This window comes from Eulemur rufifrons, chromosome 7 (genome assembly GCF_041146395.1).
Source record: "Eulemur rufifrons isolate Redbay chromosome 7, OSU_ERuf_1, whole genome shotgun sequence".
Classification (NCBI taxonomy): domain Eukaryota; kingdom Metazoa; phylum Chordata; class Mammalia; order Primates; family Lemuridae; genus Eulemur; species Eulemur rufifrons.
The window spans coordinates 81,738,056-81,738,623 of record NC_090989.1 but is presented as its reverse complement, the minus strand read 5'-3'; positions in this window follow the sequence as shown (position 1 = coordinate 81,738,623).

Below are 568 nucleotides of genomic sequence, written 5' to 3'. Positions count from 1 at the left end.
AAGTTGCTATAGATCTTAAAATATCATTTATACTTATCATGACTCCACAATAGAGTATTTTGAAGTGACTCTTCTTTTTTTTTTTTTTTTTTGAGACAGAATCTTGCTCTGTTGCCCGGGCTAGAGTGAGTGCCATGGCATCAGCCTAGCTCACAGTAACCTCAAACTCCTGGGCTCAAGTGATTCTTCTGCCTCAGCCTCCCGAATGGCTGGGACCACAGGCGTGTGCCACCATGCCCGGCTAATTTTTTTCTATATATATTTTTAGCTGTCCAGATCATTTCTTTCTATTTTTTTTAGTAGAGACGGGGTCTCGCTCTTGCTCAGGTTGGTCTCGAACTCCTGACCTCGAGTGATCCTCCCGCCTCGGCCTCCCAGCGTGCTAGGATTACAGGTGTGAGCCACCGTGCCCGGCTGAAGTGACTCTTCTTATTTAATGTATTAATAAAGTTTTTTAGGTTGATTGTCTCTTTTTTCTAAGAGCTCCTACTGTACAGCCCTGCCAGAAGAACATGTCTATGAATAGGTGGTTCAAGGAGACTATGCTGCCATCTGCCAGGCTCATTTG